Raw genomic sequence first — 22,981 nt, 5'->3', positions numbered from 1 at the left:
TGTGTGCATTTTGTAGTGGTCACTAGAATGGTTTCTGGTTTGGGAAGGGGCTGGTCTTTGTATTTGTTTATAGCTCTTTGACATAACAATTTTTTGGTACTTGTGTACTTTACGTACTTATTGCAGAGAGAACCCAATAAATGTTTTAAATGCTACTTGTGTACTTTACGTAGTACTGAAAGTTGTCCCCACCTAAAGAAGAAAGTTGTCCGCTCGCCCCGCTTCTGGCTCGGTGGTTCGCCACAAAGTTATTTTCCCCGATTATGCCCACTTGGATAGTATGAAATGACGCTGGACACTGGCTGATGACGTCAGGGTTCACTACGTGAAGGGGATTTAGACATTACCATGATTGATAATAATAATGAGTGTAGGACACTTGGGTTCTCTCTTCAATGAGTCCATAAAGTACACAAGTACCATTTTTTTTATATATTTCATTGGTTATTTAAAGCACACCCACATTAGACAAACCTTACCTACAGAAGCTATCATGTGTCTTTCCCTATTGCAATGCACTGGTGGAAATACCGGGACACTTACTTGTGCCTGCCCCCAGGCTGAACGTTGCCAGCCAGCCCCTGCTGCAAATATATAATGACAGATTCATATTTTATGACTTGGACAACAGTTAAAAAGTACAAAACAAATTGTAATTGCTAAACAGAAGAATGTGCCTGTATTCAATAACTATTAACCACTATAGAAACTACGCTCTATGGAAACTTCTAATACATATTATTTCATCTCACATATGTAATTAGTGTTATCCCAGCAGCACTGTGTCTTATGCACCCCCTGCCTGCCGCTGTCCCTGTCTGTCTCCCCTCCTCCTCCCCCCCTCCCCCGTGTGTCAGTCTCCAGTAGTCAGAGTCTGCTGCGGGCGGGCGCTGTTGGGAAGGGCTGAGTGCAGCAGCCTCCCCTCTGGATGCCCATTTTAGTAACATCTCCTAGCCGGCCGCTCAGCACAGCAGCTCCTCAGAAACTTTCCCGGGAGCCCGCTCTGCACAGCCAGGTAAGGGGACGGGAGAGGGTGAGCTGGGGCTCCGGTCTTACATGTCCGCTCACACTAAACTTCCCAGCAGCTGAGTGACCTCCGGGGTCCGGTGCCGGCCACACTGCCTGCTCACCGCTGTTGGCCACCACGATCTCAGCTTGTACGTTCTTGTCACCATCATTGTGACTTGATGGCAGAGAGTGGAGACCTGACACCTCTGTTATTCTCCGGCCGCCGTATGTTTTCCCTGAGGGAACTGTTCCTCTTTATTGTTTACCACAGCAGGTGTTCGATGAGACGCTATATATAATGTATAATCCTGTATATAGTGACAGCTGTACATCTACCTCTGGCGGGTCTGCAGGCTTCACTTGTAGCCTGGTCTCGCTGACAAGTAGGGATGGCCATGCACCGCTACTGACAAGTGCACGGGGGGGAGGCAGGGTGTGTGACAGATCCACTCCACAGCCCGTCAGGAACATGACACGATGCTGGCTTTAATGAATATTTAAAGCGATCTGGTAAAGGTTCTGCAAACTTTCCTTTTACAATTACACAATGTAACTTTCACTTTATATCAGGTTGTAAAATAAATAAAACTGATTATTATTACATTAGGTTGTAAAAGGAATTAATAATCTAGGCATTAGCAACCTTTAACTTCTATATAATAATTGCTACATGTAGGTGCAAACCTTTGTTCCAACCTATTGGCAGTGCACTACTAAAGTATTTGTATTTTATTTATTTGGATTTAAAATCTGTCATTGCTCCAGCCCAGGTGGCATTAACTACTGAGCTAGTGATTTAAGGGGCCCATTTATCAAAGTACATTTGAGGTAAATTCCCCGAAAACACCTGTTTTCGGGGGTTTACCTCAAATACTTAGTATCCCCGGATGTATGAAAGAGGGACCGCAGCAGGTATCTCCGATACCTGCTGCAATCCCTCCATTGCCGCCGGCAGCTGCCTCCCCCATAGGTTTCTATGGGGGATGCGATGCTGCAAAATTTATCAATAACGGGAATGCGAAACAATCCCGATATTGACCCCAGCAGCTAACGCTATCTGAAGATAGTGTTAGCCGCTGTGTCCTATGGGCACTTATCCGCATTTCAGCCGGCGGAGGGATCGATCTGGAAGATCCCTCCGCCGGCAATGGGCGCCGCTCATGTGCAGTCCGAGGGATAGTTCTGTGATTATTAGTACATATACCCTAATTAGTGTTTCAGAAATTGGTAACGAAGAAAAAAATGTCCTGCTTGCTGTCAGTGGACTATAAACCTCTCTCTATTAAATAAAACATACAGTTAAACAAATTGTTATTGAATTAGTTGTGAAATATGATGACATTAATTTGTCAGTTACAAAGGTAATGTACGTACTGTATTGCCTACCTACATTTCATGTGATATTATTTAAACCCTATATTTTTCTGTGTAAAATGCATGCAGCAGCTATAGGTTATATATGATTATAGTTATGAATTTTAATATAATGCTCAACTGTAAGTAGTGCTTCTTTTTGTAACATTGGTTATTGTCTTAGTGATCATGTTTTTTATTTATTGGGTTATTGCTCACTGTAACTGATTGGGCACACGCTGTTCTGTATTTCCTCTATTATATTCCACAAGCCTGCTGCTGCTGCTGCTGCTGCTGCTGCTGCGTTTTGTTTGTAGGACTTGCCAAACATGCAGGACAAAGATGGTCTTTGCGTTTACTTTTGTTATGAGAAGTAATTCCCAGACTCTGGTGCAAACATTGCCTTAATCAATGCTAAAGTACATTTGTAATGATCGTGCTAATTTGTATCAGGCTTGTTGAGCTCAACGCCAATTAACTAAAGGCCCCCATACATCAGCGATTTGCAATCGATTATGTATAAAAATATTTCCCTTTTTCAATCGATTGCGGCAATCAATTGCTGATGTATGGGAGCCTTTACAGGATTCCTCTTTTTAAACTTCTTTACCTAGAAATGGTGTTCTTCCTGGTCTAGTATTCAGTCTCCAAATACAAAGTAATATGTAGTAGATTTCTAAATCACCTTAATTTATTTGTATTATTCACACAGCATTAAAATATGATATAGGGGCCTATGTATAAAGCTTGATGAGAGATAAAATTGTGAGAGAAAAGGTATTAACTAACAATCTCCTAATGCTGGGTACACACTGGTCGATATATTGGCTGATCAATTGATTGGCCAATATATCGTGCCCCCGTCGGCCAGTGTGTACAGACGAAATGTATGTGAACAACGTCGTTCACAGACCTATCGCATTGGTTGTGCTGCACAGCCAATGAACAGATATGTCTGCAGACCTATCTGTCCATCGGCAAGTGTGTACGGGCGATCAGCCGATCGCCCGTACACAGGGGCGCCAAGAGGGGGTTGAGCCTCGAGTGGGTACTAAGTACCCGGGTCCGGCACTGCTCCCCATCCCTCTTAGGTCACAGCAGCCCAGCACATGCTGCTGTGTGCTGGACTGCACTGGGAGACTGTCCGAGGCTGCTAAAGCAGCAGCCGGAGAGTCTCCTATGCCAAATGGGGGGAGCGATCACACTGATCCCGCCTCCCATTGGCCGGGCTAGGGGCACACAGCGCCCCCCCTCACCAGCGCCGCAAATGTGTTTTTTTAAAGGGGGTGTGGCCATGAGTTCTGCGATTAGGCCACTCCCCCCTACCCAGGCCGGCCCGACCCGCTGCAGCAAGCAGATGATGGTCGTTCAGTGTGTATGAACGACCATTATCTGCAGATCACTCGATCTGCAGATATATCGCTATAGTGTGTACCCACCTTTACTGTCAATTTTCAAACACAGCATATAAAATGTAAGTTAGAAGCTGATTGGGTGGTGATTTATGTCTCACAATTTTCTCTCTAATCAAGCTTTGATACATAGGAGCCATCTTGTGATATATATTGTGATATATATTGTGAAAGACTTCTCCTGTGGAAGCTGACACTGCGCAGTGTCAGCTTCCAGAGCCGGCCGGGGGCTTCGAGAAAGAGATCGAAAGATTTCTCTCCTGTTCCTGGAGCCTCCACAGGCTTAAAGCAGCTTACACAATCTGAAGATGGTGTAAACTACTGGGGCCATACTCCGAAGAGCTTCCCTTTTTAGAGTTTAGTACATAGGGGTCAGATCGTAGACCCCTTTGATAATAATAGGGACAGCGATCTGAAGCGCTAATTACCAATTTGCCGGAGAGTTCTTTGAAATCTCCTGCATTGTGCTATTAGTACATAGGAATAATACATAATATTATGCAGAAACTGCAGTTTCTGCATAATTTTATGTAAAAAAACAGCTAGATACATAGGCCCCATAAAGTCAGACCCATAGGTGCAAGTGTTAGGTTTTGTAGGCAAAAATATATTTTTTTTCATTTTCACCAGGGCTTGTGGATTTAATAAAGAATATATGTTATAGAAAATGCGGTATACTCCTACTAGTACTTGTGGTCTTTGGCCCTCATTCAGAGCCGTTCGCTATTTGCGGTCGTTCGTTTAAAAACAAGGGGTGGCTATTCAAATGATCCGTACGCACATTGTAGTCTGTTCACACCTCTAAGTCTGAACGAGCGAGCAAAACATACGCTCGTTTATTTGTTAAAAACGCCCCCTGGCCGCTCGCATCCTACGTCATGTCCGCTATTTATTAGATTAATCGAGTACATCGACCAGCGTATGAACTGCTCGCTATTCTTGTGGTTGGTGTTTGCTACCACAAATTTGCGAACAGTTCTGGCTATAAAATAACCCAGTGACGTGAACAATGACGCTGCTGTTTTAAATATACACACCCATAAAACGCCCGTTTTGACCTTTAAGCACGCCTGCGTTCGGATCTCCACTCCCCGTTTTCAAGCACCTTCCCCTGTTACCACCCACATACGCCTCATTCTGTCACTCAAAATAGCAGGCACTCGCTATATTGCGTACCAACGATTTTTGACCGCACTGACTGGTTCGCGCATGCGTACTAAAAACCGTACGCATGCGCAGATGTGCAAACATCGCTCGGAACGAGCGTACTGCCGCTAACGAGCGGCTCTGAATGAGGGCCTTTGTTCTTAATTACATCTTAATAAAATAAATCATATAAAACAACCCACCCCTGGCTGCGTGACATCATAGGGAAGACCTACAGTACCGCCATTTTGCTAGCTGAAGCTTAAATATCGGGTAATGGAAGCTCCAATATTGATGAGCATTTCCAGCCTTCAGCTTCTATAATTTATATAAATACTCAATTTATACAATAATTTGTATTCTCACAAACAGAAAATTACAGACACAAATTTCAAGTAAAGTGTGAAAATAACAACACTTATATGGGTGTTTTATACAGAATGAAGTCACTATTGAAACCTCTCCCTGATTCAAAATTGTAATGGATAGCGGTAAAGTTGTACCTTATAATCAGACACCAAAGACAGTTGTATAAAGGTATCAATAGTTAACTCTGGTTTTGTAAAAGTGTAATATGTAATGGAAAAAAATAGACCTTGTTATTATCAGCTTTATCTGTTCAGTGATTAAAGTGAGTGACTAAGGGGGTCTATGTACTAATAATTGCGGAACTGCAGCTATTATTAAGTATCCATATCGCAGGGGATATTTTACTATTTGATGAAAATATCCCTGCTATGTACAAAGGAGAATTCGCAGGCACAGCAGTTGCCATAATTGCTGTCCCTGCTTGTTTTATCTCTGGCAAATGTCTTTCACGTTTGTGAAAGACTTCTCCTGTGAAAGCTGACACTGCGCATGCGCACAGCGTCAGTTTCCAGAGCCGGCCAGTGGCTGCAAGAGAGAAAAATTGAAAGCGGGGACAAACTCAGAACAGCTTTGCTTTTTGGCGTTTGGTACATAGGGGTCAGATTGTAGTCCCCTTCAATAATAATGGGGCCTGTATCTGCAGTGCAAAGTAGCACTTTGCAGGAGATTTTTGTGAAATCTCCTGTATTGTGCTTTTAAAAGTACATAGGATCGATACATAAAATCATTCAGAAACTGCAGTTTCTGCATAATTTTATGTAAAAAAAATTGCTTGATACATATGCCCCAAAGTCTCTTGTATGTGAAAGTTTGAAACAGCAGCCTGAACTGCACAATTAAAGTCCATCTTGTAGTGGAATAAAAAGCTTCCTATTATTGTCTCATATGCCGCTCCAAATAATCCACCACTACTCAAATAAAGCCTCTCTGAGCATAGATATCCAGAGAACCCATTTGTGGGAAATATATGAGGAAAAAATGTTGAGCGCTCACTACTGGCTCCTGAGTTCTGAGTCCTGAGATCTGTAGTGCTAATTAGCACTTTGCTGGAGATTTCTGTGAAATCTCCTGCATTGTTCTTTTAGTAAATAGGTGCAATACATAAAATTATACAGAAACTGCAGCTTCTACATAGTTTTATGAAAAAAAATCTTGATACATAGGCCCCTAAAGCCAGCCACACATCTAAAGATTATCTTTACAACCAGCCAACTAGATGGCTTGTAGGAACGAATATCTGGTAGTGTACGTGAGCAAATGACAATTGTCCGTTTGCTTCCAAACGCTGGAAAAGGGACAAAAATGGTAGTTCAAACAGATTTAACCAACTTGTCTGGAGGGCTGTTTTCGTCTGTTTAACAGCATTGGGAAGCAAACGGATGATTGTCATTTGCTTCCGTACACTACCAGATTTTTGTTGCAACCAGTCAACAAGTTGGCTGGTTCTAAAGATTAGTTATAAAGTAGCTTACACAATCTGAAGATGGTTATAAGAATCTCCAAGAGGGCTCAAGGAGCTTAACAGGTAGTAAAAACGGAATGGGAATGAAGTTCTGGCAGCTGAATAGCCACCGGTTCATATCCCGATGCTAGTAGCCCGGAGGGAGAAGATCCCAACAGGGAAGGTGCGTACCATACCCCTCTCCACCCCACTCCCCAACCCCCCAAAAAACAAAAAAACCTAACCCCGCTATGCTCCCTAAACCTAACACCCCCCCCCCTGCAGCTTTAGCCAGGGGCACCCCGGACTTTCCTCATTCGGTCTGGCGTTCCGGTGTCGGGATTAAGATAGGCTTCAGTACTTCGACGCCTATCTTAAGTCCCTTGCTGGAATTCGGATGTCTGTATTGAGACCATAACTACATCCCGTAAAAACATGATATAGACGTTTTAATCTCAAAAACAGTACAGAAACTATGAACATACTAGGGAGGTTAGTATTTGCATGTAGAGCAGAAGAGACTGGAGATAATGCAAAGGTGTGGCAGCCATTTTAGGCACACTACATAGGATCACACTGGACAGGATAGGCAATGCCTGGAATCGATGACACATAATGGGAGACCTCAAAATGCTAAGCGAGATCCTTGCAAGTTCATCAGAGCATTGAATTTTTCACTCTACGCCGTGTACCAGGTGAGGCAGCCATGTTGGACGCACTACATTGGTTGCAATGTGCAATTAAGCAATACATGGAAATGAGGCTTGCAAGGGTAGAATGAACAGGGAGCTAACAGGATACCCTCTGCATCAACACTTCAATGACTTGCTCATCCTGCTCTTAAAAGCACCAGATACAGCAGACCTCTAGGACGCACTACATAGTTACAGTGAGCAGGGCCGAAACTAGGATTTTTGTCACCAGGGGCAAGACAGTAATTTGGCGCCCCCCATGTAATTCCCCCTGCAGTAGTGCCCATATTGTAATGCCCCCATAGTAATGCCCATATGTTAATACCCCCATAGTAATGCCCCTGTAGTGCCCACCATACAGTAATGCCCCTGTAGTGCCCATGCTCCCATATTAATGCCCCTGTAGTGCCCATGCTCTCATAGTAATGCCCCTGTAGTGCCCATGCTCTCATAGTAATGCCCCTGTATTGCCCATGCCCCCATAGTAATATCCCTGTAGTGCCCTTACAGTAATGCCCCTGTAGTGCTCATGCCCCCACAGTAATGCCCCTGTGGTAATGCCCCTGTAGTGCCCATGCCCCAATAGTAATGCCCCTGTAGTGCTCATGCCCCATTAGTAATGCCCCTTATTGCCTATGCCCCCATAGTAATGCCCCTGTGGTAATGCCCCTGCCCCAATAATAATGCCCCTGTAGTGCAGCTTATTAAAAAAAAAAATACTTACCTTGAACCCCGCTCCTGCGTCCAGCGTTGCGTCCGGTCCGCCGGCTGCTCCTTGGAACTATGGGGGAGATGTCATGACGTCTCCCCCATAGTGCCCGTGGGGAGAGCCGGAAGCTGGAGTTCGGGAGAGAACTCCAGCCTCCGGCTCCAGCTCCACCGCGTCGCTGCAGAGAAGGAGCCGGGCGCCCGCTGGTAATAAATATTACCAGCGGGCGTCCGGCTTGGAGCCTCTCTGCAGCGCCGGGCTGGAGGTCACTGGCACCAGGTACAGCGGCTCACCCGGTGCACGTGCACCTCCAGCCCCCCCCTAGTTGCGGCCCTGCAGTGAGCTTCTCACAGAAGTGCAGCATGCAGTGGAAAATTACAGATTAATGTCCTGCTGAGGCTGGTCCAGATGTACTCCCCTCTTGATTAGAGTACAGACCTAGTGTTCTCCCCACATAGCTTGAAGGGTAGGCCCGGTGTTCTAGATAATCTTTTAAATGTGTGGCCAACTTAAGGATGTGGGACAAACTGTCACAGAAGTGACAGCACATGGCACCATGCACTGGACAACAACTGATTCATTTTCTGATGAATGCAAAGAACGGCAGTCCATTTCACTCTTAACTGCAACATATCCTGTTAATAATATAAACTGCTTTAGTTCCATTTTAAGAAAGACCTCTCCTAGAGTATAGTATAAACTATAGTTGGAAACTGTGTCTTTGACAGCTGTTGGATGCAGACCAGAGCACTTTTCTATAGATTGTTCTGTTACCTAGAAAGGTATGCAACACTTCACTACTTGGATATATCCTCATATCTGACTGCAGCTGTTTAGTGTGCGTGCATTCATTCTGGCAAACTATTATTATTTTGGCAGAATGAGAGAAAATAAGTCTAAAAATTTGCTTTAGAGCAGCAGAAATATTTAATTTTATTCATTCTTCCAAAAAAAAAGTCTTCAATGAAATGAACAGTATAATTGTTACTAGTCTTTTGATTTTTTTCCATCACTTCTGGGGGTTGTTTGGTGCTGACATTATTCTGAAACTTATGCCGGGTACACACTAGTCATCGTCCACATCAGGCATGGGCGATATCATTAGCGGGGGCCATGCTGCCGAATGCAGCATGGCCCCCGCTGTCGCGCCATCACTCCCGGCATCAGCAACTGTGTACGCACTTGACGATGCTGGCAATCAGCTATGTATAAATTGTTTGTAATGGTGAAATTATTTAATAGACATGTTTTTGTGGACGTAAACTTCTTATGAAAATCATTTACAAGTCTCTAAATGCTACAGTATGTGTGTGGCTATGATGATCTTGAACTCTGTAGATGTCAGCTCAATTTCATGTTTCTAGAAGAGCAACCATACTAACCAGGATATGATGTGCTGCTTCTTTTTTTCATATTACAGGTTGAGTCCCCCATATCCAAATATTCCGAAATACAGAATATTTTTAGCATGACTGAGAAAGTGAAACCTTTGCTTTCTGATGGTTCAATGTACACAAATTTTGTTTAAAGCACAAATTATTAAAAATATAGTATAAAATAACCTGCAGGCTGTGTGTATAAGGTGTATAAGAAACATAAATGAATATCATGTATGTATACAAACTTTTTGATGTGCAAAATTATTAAAAATATAGTATTAAATTACCTTCAGGCTTTGTGTATAAGGTGTATATAACACATAAATGCATTCTGTGTGTATATTGGGGTCCCATTCCCAAGATATTTCATTATTTTATGCAAATATTCCAAAATACGTATATCCAAAATACCCCTGGTCCCAAGCATTTTGGATATGGGAGACTCAACCTGTACTACCATGTACATTGCATCCGGAAAATATTCACAATGCTTCACTTTTTATGTTATGTTACAGCCCTATTCCAAAATGGAATAAATTCATTTTTTTTCTTCAAAATTCTACACACAATACCCCATAATGACAACGTGTATAAAGTTTTATTGAGATTTTTGCAAATTCAATAAAAAAAAACCCCACTAAGAACTCACATGTACATAAGTATTCACGGCCTTTGCCGTGAAGCTCAAAATTTAGCTCAGGTGCATCCTGTTTCCACTGATCATCCTTGAGATGTTCCTACACCTGTGGTAAATTCAGTTGATTAGACATTATTTTGAAAGGCATACACTTGTGTGTATAAAGTCCCACACTTGACAATGTATGACGGAGCACAAACCAAGCATGAAGTCCAAGGAATTGTCTGTAGACCTCCGAGACAGGATTATCTCGAGGCACAAATCTGGGGAAGGGTACAGAAAAATATCTGCTGCTTTGAAGGTCCCAATGAGCACAGTGGCCTCCATCATCCGTAAATGGAAGAAGTTCGGAACCACCAGGACTCTTCCTAGAGTTGGCCGGCCGTCTAAACTGAGCGATCAGGGGAGAAGGGCCCTAGTCAGGGAGGTGACCAAGAACCCGATGATCACTCTGTCAGAGCTACAGCATTCCTCTGTGGAGAGAGTAGAACCTTCCAGAAGGACAACCATCTCTGCACCAATCAGGCCTGTTTGGTAGAGTGGACAGACGGAAGCCACTCCTTACTAAAAAGCACATGGCAGCCCACCTGGAGTTTGCCAAAATGCACCTGAAGGACTCTCTGGTCTGATGAGACGAAGATTGAACTCTTTGGCGTGAATGCCAGGCGTTATGTTTAGAGCAAACCAGGCAACGCTCATCACCAGGCCAATACAATCCATACAGTGAAGCATGGTGGTGGCAGCATCATGCTGTGGGGATGTTTCCCTGCGGCAGGAACTGGGAGACTAGTCGGGATAGAGGGAAAGATGAATGCAGCAATGTACTCTAGAGCGCTCTTGACCTCAGACTTGGGCGACTGTTCATCTTTCAGCAGGACAACAACCTTAAGCACACAGCCAAGATATCAAAGGAGTGGCTTCAGGACAACTCTGTTAATGTCCTTGAGTGGCCCAGCAAGAGCCCAGACTTGAATCCGATTGAACATCTCTGGAGAGATCTGAAAATGGCTGTGCACCGACACTTCCCATCCAACCTCATATAGCTTGGGAGGTGCTACAATGAGGAATGGGCAAAACTGCCCAAACATAGGTGTGCCAAGCTTGTGGCATCATATTCAAAAAGATTTGAGGCTGTAATTGCTGCCAAAGGTGCGTCAACAAAGTATTGAGCAAAGGCTGTGAATGCTTCTGTACGTGTGATTTCTTAGGTTTTTTTTTTTTTTTATTAAATTTGCAAAAATCGCAAAAAACTTTTTACACGTTGTCATTATGGGGTATTGTGTGTAGAAATTTGAGGACAAAAATGAATTTATTCCATTTTGGACTAAGGCCCTGATTCAGAGCCGGATGCTGAATCAGGGCCCACCTCCATAAGTATGGAGCGTCCTCCTGGACGCTCGTATAGCTGTGGGTCACCACCCACAGCCTATACGAGCGTGCAGGATGATGGTCGCGATGGTCTTGACCATCGCGACCATCGCCAGTGCGAACAGAAGCCTGCGGTTGAGTTTTTCAACCGCAGGGCCAGGAGTGATTTTGGCTCTATCAGAGCCAAAATCACCCCCACTGACATCACTAGTGATGTCAGTGGGGCCGACTTCTGACGGTAGGCGTTCCCTTGGGAACGCCTCCGTCTGGCAGGCACGCCCCCGGCACGCCCACCAAAGGGGGTTTGCTGTCAATCAACATCGACAGCACGCCCCCTTTGATCAGACACAACGAGCGTAGGAAAGTCCTTCGCTCGTCGCGTCTTGCGCATGCGCACAACGCAGCTCCCTCCGTCGTGCGCATGCGCAGTACACACCATCGACCCACTTGCAAGCCGACAGCCGCTCGCGAGTGGGTCTGAATCAGGCCCTAAGGCTGTAGCATAACCATATGTGGGAAAAAGTGAAGCGTTGTGAATACTTTCCGGATGCACTGTATGTATACTAAGCTGCTATGCCTGTACAAGATCAAACTCCTAGTTGTGCCATTGCATTCTTGAGATTTATTTTGCACTACACTGCATTTTATTTGCATGCATTAGTTATAATTATTTTTTTCAATTATAGAATAAATTCAGGTCCAAATCCATCTACTCCTGATATTTGTCACTCGACCCGCAAGAGCGCGCAACAATTTCCGTTCATACAGACTGGACGATATGAACAATATATCGTTGAACGATATCGTTATCGCTCATAAAAATCGTCTAGTGTGTATGAGCCTTTAGTCTGTCATGGAAAGATTCTTGTCTCTGGGGCAGTTCGATTGTTTAAGAGAATTAGCTCCCGTCTAAAGTGACCGGGAGCTAATTCACGTTGTTTTGCGTGACCAGCCCAGAGTCTGCTCTTACTGTGGAATTGCGCTTGCACCTTCCTGCGATGTGAGAAGAAATGCGCAGAAAGAAGGGGTTTGGGGCTGGCCATGAGTGCCGGGCTTGCCTAAACTTCTACGCGAGCAGCACTTAGCACACTAGAAGCTGCTAAACGCGGCTAATCCCGTGCATTAGGGTGTGAGAATGCGGCCATCGCAACCAGCGCAGGACTGGTGGCACAAATAATTGAATTAGCTCCCAGCCACTTTAGATATATGGGAATACTCTCAAACAATTGAATCATCTCTTAGAATGCAGTTGGATCCTGATTGTAAAAATATGGCATTGTAAAGCTCCTGTGTGACCTGACCCTTTGAAATGAAGGTGATGATGTTGTCCACGTAGGAACTATTATCCAACATTTTAAATTAACATTGGAAACCCCAGTTTTAAGTTCAGCAAACTTTAAAATAATATTTAGTTTGAACTTTTTTTTTATAGATCTGCAATGTTTTGTGTTTTTGATGTATTGTTTTATTACCCTGAGTGCACGGGGAATGCTGTGGAAACAATTTCATGTATTGCAGAGTGAAAGCAGACTCTGATAATAAATAGAGGCTTGTTTTTCTGTTTGAGCTTTGGGCTTTCCAAATACTACCGTACAGGACAACCGTTTCATGACTCACATATTCCACAGCAATATGAAAAATGTGTGGCTATGGATCGGTGAGCAACCAGTCAATAACTATGCCTTTTCCAAAGTAATTGCATACACCTATATATTATATAATTTGTTTTCTACGTTTTTATTTGTATTTTTAGCTTTCCATTTAAAATGATTGAGAACTGATTAGGTCAAGGTTTAGTTAGTGAGGTCTGGCTTAGGCCGCCTAACCATTTGCAATAAAATGCTGTGCTTGACTTCTATTTTGGGCAAACTCAAAATGTATTTCAGTGTGGCATTTCAATTGAAGGGATTTCTATAATATTTTGAATGGACCATTGAAATGAATGACACTTTACTGTTTTGATGCTCCTCAATCAACAGAGATTGTTAGTATAATTTGTGCAAGATTAGAACAGGGAGTTCCCTAGATTCCCCTCAGTCAGAGGGCAGAATTCAATTGTTTTCGTGGCCCGGATCTCCCGTCTAAAGTGACGGTAGATCGCGGGCCGCTATTCAATTGTTTCAGCTTTCGCTCTAATCGCGGCCACAGTGGTACGGTTTAGCCGCGTAAATCAGCTAACCCCGACCAAAGTGCTGGGCGCGATTGCGAAAAGTGAAAAAAGCTGTTCTGTTGGATATTAGTCCTTTGTAGCAGCAAGTCAGTATTAGTAGTTATAAGCACCAACAGTCTACATTTGTTATAGCAGCACTTTAGGAGAGCAACCTGGGAAAATATATATCACAGGCAACAAGCAGTATTGTTAGTGTCATTTGTTAGTTGTAAAAATAGTCACAAATAGTCATAAGCATAATCATGTCCATGATAATCATGAAGATGTATAAGCACTTAGTTACCACTTTAAGGACCTCATTCAGACCTGCTCGCACGCGCTTGAGCGCTCGCAAGAGGGTTGATGTTTGTGCGTGCGCAAGCCCCGGAGCGAGAGAGAAATTCTCTCGCTCCGGGGCTCACCTCAAAAGGGGCGGCTGTCTTTGTTGATCGACAGCTCACCTCATTTTGTAGGCGTGGCGAGGGGGTGGTTTCACAAACTGAGGCGTTCCCAAGCGAACGCTTGCCGTTTGTCGGCGGCCCCACTGACATCACCAGTGGGAGCACTTCCGGCTCTATTAGAGCCGAAAGCTCCTTGTGGCTTTCGGGGCATCATCCTGGTCACTCGTTTAAGCTGTGGTTGGTAACCCACAGCCTAGCGAGCGGCCAGGAGGCCGGCTCAGAAAATGGAAGTGGCCGCCCTCATTCAGAGCGAGCGCTCGTATTTTGCGAGCGGGTCTGAATGAGGTCCTAAATCTCTAACACCAATCTCGGTGGGATGGATTACCTTATCCAGGTACAGCAGATATCAGTATTCCTGTGTTCAGATGGATATCTCCCGCTTGTGCCAAATGTTAATCCCCTCCGCATTGTTGTAATGCTACTGACTCCTCCACACAGGCCCCTTGCTTCTTGCCTCTGTATCTGTGATCAGAAGCCTAGTCCGTGTGTGAGCCTGCATTCCCGGAACAGGAAGCTGCTAAAGTTCGTGGTGCATTGTGGTGCTTCTCCAAACCTAGTGTCCAGCTCGGTGGCAGTGTCGTGTCCTTCGTGCTGCCGCTGGTATCTCCGCTAGATTGCGTATAACTGGGAAATGAGTCACTAACGCGTTTCTCCGCCCCTTGGCTGGTGGTTTCGTCAGAGGATGATGGTAAATGTTAACCCTTAGGCAGCACAATACTCTTTATTTAGTGGTGAGAGGTCCTAGTGTTCAGAAGGAATCTGTATGATTTACCCTTCCTTAGGGGTGCCTAACCCTAACCTTCCCCCTCAGTGCCTAAACCTAACCCCCCCTTCCCCTAGCCTAACCCTAAGTCCCCCCCGGGGGTGCCTAATGCTTACCCCCCCCTTCCCCTAGCTTAAACTTAACCTCCCTGCCTAACCCTAAGTCCCCCCCGGGAACCCTAACCCTCCCCCCCCCACACCCTCCCGCAGCTATCCGTGCTTGGCGTCCCTTCGATCGGGATGCCGGGCGTCGGGCTCCCGGCATATGTCTAATGACAGGTGACGGCATATCGATGCCTGTCTTTAGGCCCTTGCCGGGATATGACAGTCGGGAAGCCGGCTGTCGGGATTAGGTCCGCCGGCTTCCCGACTGCATACCGTTCAGAAGCATAATTTGTTTTATAGGGTTACTTTATTTTTTAAAAGTGATACACAGTACAACAGCGCAGTAGGTATATCTAAACACCAAGTAATTCACAAATATGCCAATATAAAATTTTATTTAATAATAAATAAAGAACTAAATCACAACAATATATGAAACAATATATAAAAACATTCAATTGTAATAGCCTGGTTTTTTTTTTTTTTCAAAGAAAGATATTTCTAATGGCTTGAGAACTAAAAAGAGATACTGTGTCAGCAAGAAATTGTAACTTTTGATACAAAAGGGGCCTATGTAATTATAATCGTAGTACTGGCGCGATTAATAACGTTCCAACTCGCCGTGAATATTTAAATTTTTTGTGAAAATATCACTATATGTACTGTCGGGATCTCGCAGGGACAGCGGGTGCGGTAACCGCTGTCCCTGCGAGTTATATCCCCAGCATTTTGGAGAAGTCTTTCACAGAAGTGAAAGATTTCCCCAGGGGAAGCTGACACTGCGCATGCCCACAGCGTAAGCTTCCATAGTTTACGTAGGAAAGCTGACGCTGTGGAAAACCGTAGTTTACACCAGCTGAAGATGGTGTAAACTACCATGGCTAAATTCCGAAAAGCTTCACTTTTTGGAGTTTAGTACATAGGGTTAGGGTTCAGATCGTAGTCCCCAGCAGATTTCTGTGAAGTCTCCTGTATTGTGCTATTAGTACATTGGATCGATACATAAAATTATGCAGAAACTGCAGCTTCTACATAATTATATGTAAAAAATGTCTTGATATATAGGACCTCATTCAGAGTCTGTCGTTGCGGCCGCACGGTCGTACGCCACCGATGTTCGCTATACTGCGCATGCGTAAAGTTCGCAATGCGCGTGCGCAAACTAGCCACTACAATCAGAAATTTCTCTCTCCTTGAACACAGCCAGGTCGGTAGTTTGAATGACAGAATGAGGCGTTTGTGGGTGGTAACAGGGGAAGGTGCTTAAAAACGGGGGAGTGGAGATCCGAACGCAGGCGTGCCTAATTATGCGAACGGCGTTTTATGGGAGTGCATACGGTTTATGGGAGTGCATAATTAACAAAGTAGCGTCATGGCACATGTGACATGGGAGGTTTTTACACTGACATGATCGTAGAGCTTAAGAGAGGGTATGGTCAACCTTAAGCTCTACGACCAGTTTCGATGGTTCCCGATGGTCTCGATTAATCCTTATATGCCCGGAGATGACGTGCAGTGCGTACGAGAAGGGGGCATAATTTTTTGAATTCCGACCGCTTCCTCCCCTTGGTCGGCCAGCTACCGATCCGAACTTTGGGACGCAACTTGCGAGGGAATCATTTGAATATCCGGCCCCTTTTCCCGTACGACCGTGCGGCCGCTTCGACCGACTCTGAATGAGGTCCATAGTCCCCAAAGTCTCTTGTATGTGAAAGTTTGAAACAGCAGCCTGAACTGCACAATTAAAGTCCAGCTTGTAGAGGAATAAAAAGCTTACTATTATTTTCTCCTTATACCCCTTTTACACCGACTGAAATATCCCGGGTTGATGCACGTGAACGCGCATAACCCCTGGATTTTAGTCAGTGTAAACGGATCAACCCGGGTCCAGTGACCCGGGGATCCAACCCTGCTTGATTGCAGGGTTGAGCACGGGTTGTACCCGTGTCACCCTGCAATGTAAACTGCGCGGCCCGGCTCACGATGACCTGGGTCGCGCCGCATGCCACCTGATTGGCCGGCTTCAGTGGCGCTTGGAGATGACATCATCTCCAAGCGGCCACTGCAAGCAGCGCCTACCCGAGCGGCACGAAGCAGCGCACCCCACCTGCTCTCCCTGCCTCCGGACCGCTGCAGGATAAGGTAAGTAGGTCGCGGACGGGGAGGGAGTGGGAAAAAGCCCTGGTCACCTTCGCCGGACAGCCGGGTCAGTGCTGACCCGGGTCAGGTGTGAATGGTGCCGACTCGGGCATAGCCTGGGTCGGCGCCGCAGTGTAAAAGGGGGTTGTCCCGGGTTTGATCCGGGTTGGAAACGTGTTCCAAATCCCGGGTCAGACATGGGGACTTTGGTGTAAAAGGGGTATTATATGCCCGCTCCAAATAATCCTCCACTACTCAGATAAATCGTCTCTGAGCACAGATATATAGGACTTCATTCAGAGTCTGTCGTTGCGGCCGCACGGTCGTACGCCACCGATGTTCGCTATACTGCGCATGCGTAAAGTTCGCAATGCGCGTGCGCAAACCAGCCGCTACAATCAGAAATTTCTCTCTCCTTGAACACAGCCAGGTCGGTAGTTTGAGTGACAGAATGAGGCGTTTGTGGGTGGTAACAGGGGAAGGTGCTTAAAAACGGGGGAGTGGAGATCCGAACGCAGGCGTGCCTAATTATGCGAACGGCACAGATATCTAGAGAACCCACTCGTGGGAAATATATGAGGGAAAAAATGGTGAGCACTTACATACTGACTCATAGTTCCAAATACTCATTTGTTTGTAACCGCTATAGTATATGCATGTGGCACCCTGTCGCAGGACCATCAAGTGATCAATGCCCAGTGAGGTTGCGGAGTCCGAGAGCTGCAGACAGGGAGGAGTAATACACCTGCAGTGCCAGCGCTGGCTCCCAATGTCCCTATTCTCCACTCACTACTGTTCACTGCTATACTGGTCCTAGAGTTAAACCAATGGCAATGAGTAAAGGGCATTAGAATGGGACCATACACAGGACTGCCAAGAGAAATCTTGGGCCCCAACACTGCAACTTCCCGGGTCGCTTCTGAAGGAGGTGTGGCCACAGCATGTTGGGGGGCGTGGCTGTGCTGTGGCATAATATGAAGTGTAGGCACTGTGTACCACAATTTATTGGAGCACAAATCAATTAAATTAATAGATATAAATCACTGAGCAATACTACACTAAACAGCACTGTGCAATACTACAGTACATATCACACAGTACTGTGCATTACACTATAAAAATACATAGCACTGTGCAATATACAGAGTTTGCATATACACAGCACTGTGCAGTAAACACTGTACACACAACAATGTGCATTGCTCTATACTATACACATAATTAGCACTGTATACAGAACTCACATATACCCTGTACTGTGCAATATACACTAAACAAATACACAAACACTGAGCAGTACTACACTACACACATCAGACACAACACTCAGAAATATACACTACACATCACACTGCACTGTGCATTACACTATACACATACATAGCACTGTGCGCAATCATCATAGCAGTAACATACTATTAACATCTAAAGGCGGGTATCCACTACCCGATTAAACAGAGCGATTGAACGATGACGACATTGTTGTCGTTCAATCGCTCGTTAATCGGGCACAAACCGGGAATGCAAATATTGGAAACGACCAGCGATGCACGCTCCCGCAGGTCCGAATATGCTGGTCGATCTGCCGATAAGGACAGACTGACCATGTTCGGGGATGAGGGAGGGTGCCTACACTGAACGACTGATCGTTCAGTGTAGGCACTGCAGGGGATGGGGAACGACTGTACCATTACAATGTCGTAATCGTACTGTCTTCCCTGGGTCGGGAAGTGGATGTGCGGCATAATATTATACAACAATCTGAATATTTAATTTACCAAAATCAGAATTGCAATAAACTTTGACAATATATCTGGTTTTTGACAAAACCCTTAACAGCTGTAGTATTGTGTGTATTCTGTATGTTCTATTATATGGCACTTTGAGTGAGCCTTGCTGTACTAATATGCTCTAATACTTTGGGGGTGTTTTAATATATTATGCATAAACATTTGAATACTCTGGTGTGTACTGGTATCCTATAACACTTCAAAATGGGCCATTGCATAGTATGTGCTGCTGGCCATTACCACTGCATAAAGTATCCTATAGTAGACCTACAAAAGAAAAGTGGGATCATTTATATTTACTGACTACAACTTTTTGATACATTCCCGTCCCACTGCCATATAATATTCTCCAGGGTATAGTTCCTCCAAATAAGTCACCCTGTGCCCATATCTGGGAGTAAATGTTCCTTACTACTTTAAAGGGGGTTTGAAGTTTTAACCCACCTGTCATATTTTTTAGGAAGGCATCAAACATCCCCACTCCTAATGGATCAGCATGCGGTATCCGAATTGAAGGGGTCTTTCTGTAAACGCGCACGGTATTGACAGCAGGTTGTTGGGCAAGGGGAGCTAGCGATTACCCCCACCCTCTGCGCCTGCTGCTAGGTGCATAGTATAATATACCCCACACAGGGCTGCCTGCTCCAGGTTCCCAGTCCCGGAGCCTGGAGAAGAGACTTGCGAGATGATGTTGTCATCATCTCGCGAGACCCGTAGCTCTGCAGCGGCTGTGTGGTGCTCAGTGCGCACTAAGAAGGAATACTGGATACGCTACAATGACAGTCCAGTCATCGGCCCTCTGCCTATGACTGGACCGGATAACCTCCCCTTCTCTCCCCCAACACCCCACCCTCTCCACCCGCAGTGGTATTGAAAAATCTTGAGATGGGTGCCGGCATGCTACAGGCCCCCTAGCATGCCCGGGTAAATACTACCTCTCTCCCACCCCCCCCCCCCCCCCCCTCTCGGCATCCCTGACCATACCCCTAAAGTTTAAACAAGTTTATATAGACTGCAACCGTAGTAGTAATATGAGAGAAAGAGAGAGAGTGTGTGTGTGTGTGTGTGTGTGTTTCCATTAGATGGTGGCAAACATCAGACCACCACCATCAAAAGGTAAAAACACTACCTTTGGAACAAACACATCGATACTGATGTCCATCACTACACTGAAAGTGCAGGCAGACTACGTCCACCACTTCTCCACCGTGAAGTGCTCCCTCTCCAGCTCGATGTTTCCGCTCAGCCATACGCCCTTGTGGAACAGGAGGCACCTCCATGAAAGTTAGTGCTTTTCTCGGATAGGGGCACCATGGCGAGGAAGCCCAGGAAATACAGGGTACATTGTGCAAAGAGGATATTGCTCATTGCCATGTTTGACAACTGGGGAGGGTGGAGGCCTTGGAAATATGCACAGTTGCCCCAGGCCCGGGTACATGCTGCTGATAATGCTATGGTAGCTGCAAAACAGATCTCTCATCCATGATCCTCCTGCCCTTCCCAGCACATCCCAGTGGCCGGGCCCCTGGGGGTTGTGGTGACTCTCCTGAGATGCAGAGGGCAGGAGTAAGAAAGAGAGGGTTGTGGTGAGATGCAGTGGACTGTGGTGGTGTAAGTTGCTATAAGATACAGAGGGCTTTGGTGAGATTAAATAGCTCCCATGAGCAGCCATGTGTGTGTGTGTGTGTGTGTGTGTGTGTGTGTGTGTGTGTGTGTGTGTGTGTGTGTGTGTGTGTGTGTGTGTGTGTAAAATATATTTTATATATATTATATACACACATACATACATTTTTTTATTTTTTTTTTATTGTGAGGAAGTCATACATTAATCTTCAATGACAATTGTCTGGGGTCTTCAATTAAACCCAGATCAGTGGGTCCCTTAATGTCTCCCATGGTCTAGTCACAATCTCTCAGGGCCTGATTCAGGTTGGTTCGCAATGCTGCGTTAACACGCTACTGGCCGATGTTTGCAATCTGACCATACGTATAAGACGCAGTGCGCAAACCAGGCAGTGCGATCGCAGCTAGTACGCAGACCTGTCACTCATTGATGGCGTTTGTGGGTGGTGACGCAGGGGTGGTCGTGCAAACACAGGCTTGTCTGTGCTTTCGAACGCGGTTGCAGGGGCGTGCATAAATTATTCACAGTGGACCCATACGCAGCCTACTCACTGCGTGCAGGAAGTTTAGCAGCTTCTGTGGCAGGGTCATGTCAACCACAAGTATTTGTGCAGCTCCTTAGTGCGGCTGCCAAAGCCTATAATAAGGACAGCTTATTGCGGACTGAGGGCCTAATTCAGACCCGCTCGCGAGCGTAGGACGCTCGCAAGTGGGTCGATGGTGCCCTAATGCGCATGCGCACGACGGAGGGAGCTCCGTCGTGCGCATGCGCGAGACCCACATAGCGACAGCCAAGCTGTTGCTCCGGGTCTCGCACCAAAGGGGGCGTGCTGTCAGTCACCATCGAGACGTGGCTGCCAGACGGAGGCGTTCCCATGGGAACGCCTTCCGTCTGGGTCCGGCCCCACTGACATCACTAGTGATGTCAGTGGGAGTGATTTTGGCTCTGATAGAGCCAAAATCACTCCAGGGCTTGCGGCCACGAGACCCTACCGCAGGGTCTCGTCGCAAACCCGATGGTCTTGACCATCGCGACCATCATCATGGACGCTCGCATAAGCTGTGGGTGGTAACCCACAGCTATGCAAGCGTCCAAGAGGCCGCTCCATTTTTAGGTAGTAGGGCCCTGATTCAGAGCGAGCACTCTGGTCAGAGCGTCCGGCTCTGAATCAGGCCCTGAGCACTCTGCTTGTGAAAACAAAGAGAGCATGTCTGTACTACAGCAAGACACAGGTACTGGTTTGGGTGGAATACTGGACCAAAACTGTTCATAAAAGCTATTGAAGTCTTTTTTTCTATGTTAGGAGATCAATTCTGAGTTAAAGCCTGTACCTGCTGTGCCCCCCGGCCCAAAAAAGCAGAGTATAATTCTGTTTGTTTTACATTTGTAACCTTTTTTTTTATACCATTTCTGTAAGTAAGAATTGTACTTCCTTTTGTAAAAAGTGTTCCTTTATTATGGTGCATACACACGGTCAGATTTTTCATCAGATTTGAACGGTAACTATTTTAAAAATTGTTTAATCATTCAAATCTGATGACAAAATCGTTCATGTGTACAAGCATGAACGATGGACGATGAACGATGCGCGTTCACGTTTGTTAGAGAACGATATCTGACATGTTTGCAGTCAGATTTGTCAGATATCGTTCTTTTTCTTCAGATATCGTTCAAATCATTGAGTAAATCGTTAGCAAAATCGTTCAAACGATATCGTTCAAAAGAAAAATCTGACCGTGTGTATGCTCCATAAGTCTATTTTCATATATGCTCCAGAACCAAGACTTTGAATAGGCTATTAAATCGCTAAGGTTCCAATATAACTGTTTAACTATTTTATTTATTGCTAAAAGCAGGGGAAGACCAACTAACTGGTAGTTTGTGTCGCCGAGCCTGCACAGTTGTGATAGTGTTAGGGGACCTGTGGGGTATGTAGTCAGGAAGCTGGCAGTCGAAATGCCGACCATCGTCTTCCTGACTGTGAAATCCCGGCATGGGACTAATGATAGGCATCGAAATACTGACGCCTTTCATTATCCAGATGCCGAAATCCCGACGCCCGGCATACCGAACGAAGGTAAGCCGAGCGTCGGGACCTCTTAGCCGCGAGAGGGAGGAGGTTAGGTTTAGGGACTCCCGAAGGGACTTAGGGTTAGGCACCCCTCCCGGGAGGGTTATGCTAAGGGAAGGGGGGGTAGGGTTAGGCACTCCCAGGGGGAGGTTAGGGTTAGGCACCCCCCGGGAGGGTTAGGTTTAGGGAGGGGGAGGTTAGGCACTACGGGGGGAGTTAAGGCACCCCTAAGGGAGGGATAGGGGGGGAGGAGAGGGTTAGGGTTAGAACTTGCCTTATTCTGGATTTTCAGATTTTTGCCTTCCAGCGTCTGCATTAGATCCGGCGGTATGTCATACCGATTCCGACCTGTGGCTCCTGTGAATT

At 45.6% G+C, this 22,981-nt stretch overlaps 1 protein-coding gene across 2 annotated transcripts in view; it reads left to right on the top strand.

Moving 5' to 3' along the window:
- Positions 1-833: 833 nt before the first annotated feature.
- The window catches only part of POPDC1 (popeye domain cAMP effector 1), a 160,071-nt gene continuing 137,923 nt past the window's right edge, over positions 834-22,981 (top strand). For both annotated transcript variants that reach the window (XM_088460436.1, XM_088460438.1), the window contains exon 1: positions 834-1,015. The gene's annotated coding sequence lies outside the window, so the exon portion shown is untranslated. The remainder of the gene's footprint in view (positions 1,016-22,981) is intronic.

The sequence above is a fragment of the Taudactylus pleione genome, unplaced genomic scaffold (genome assembly GCF_031769625.1).
Source record: "Taudactylus pleione unplaced genomic scaffold, aTauple2 ptg000046l, whole genome shotgun sequence".
NCBI lineage: Eukaryota > Metazoa > Chordata > Amphibia > Anura > Myobatrachidae > Taudactylus > Taudactylus pleione.
This window is presented reverse-complemented; position numbering and strand designations above follow the sequence as displayed.